Source organism: Pterocles gutturalis, unplaced genomic scaffold (genome assembly GCF_000699245.1).
Source record: "Pterocles gutturalis isolate BGI_N339 unplaced genomic scaffold, ASM69924v1 scaffold49460, whole genome shotgun sequence".
Taxonomy (NCBI): Eukaryota; Metazoa; Chordata; class Aves; order Pterocliformes; family Pteroclidae; genus Pterocles; species Pterocles gutturalis.
Genome location: NW_010145265.1, coordinates 1 through 278, shown reverse-complemented (window position 1 = coordinate 278; position 278 = coordinate 1).

Below are 278 nucleotides of genomic sequence, written 5' to 3'. Positions count from 1 at the left end.
GAGTGTGCTCACACGGCATGTACAGGACAACCAGGGGATCAAGCCCAGCCAGCATGGGTTCATGAAAGGAAGGTCATGCTTGACCAACCTGATCACCTTCTATGACCAGGTGACCCATCTAGTGGATGAGGGAAAGGCCGTGGACATTGTCTACCTGGACTTTAGCAAGGCCTTCGACACCATGTCCCACAGTATTCTCCTAGAAAAGCTAGTGGCTCGCGGCTCAGACAGGAACACTCTTTGCTGGTTAAAAACTGGCTGAATGGCCGAGCCCAGAG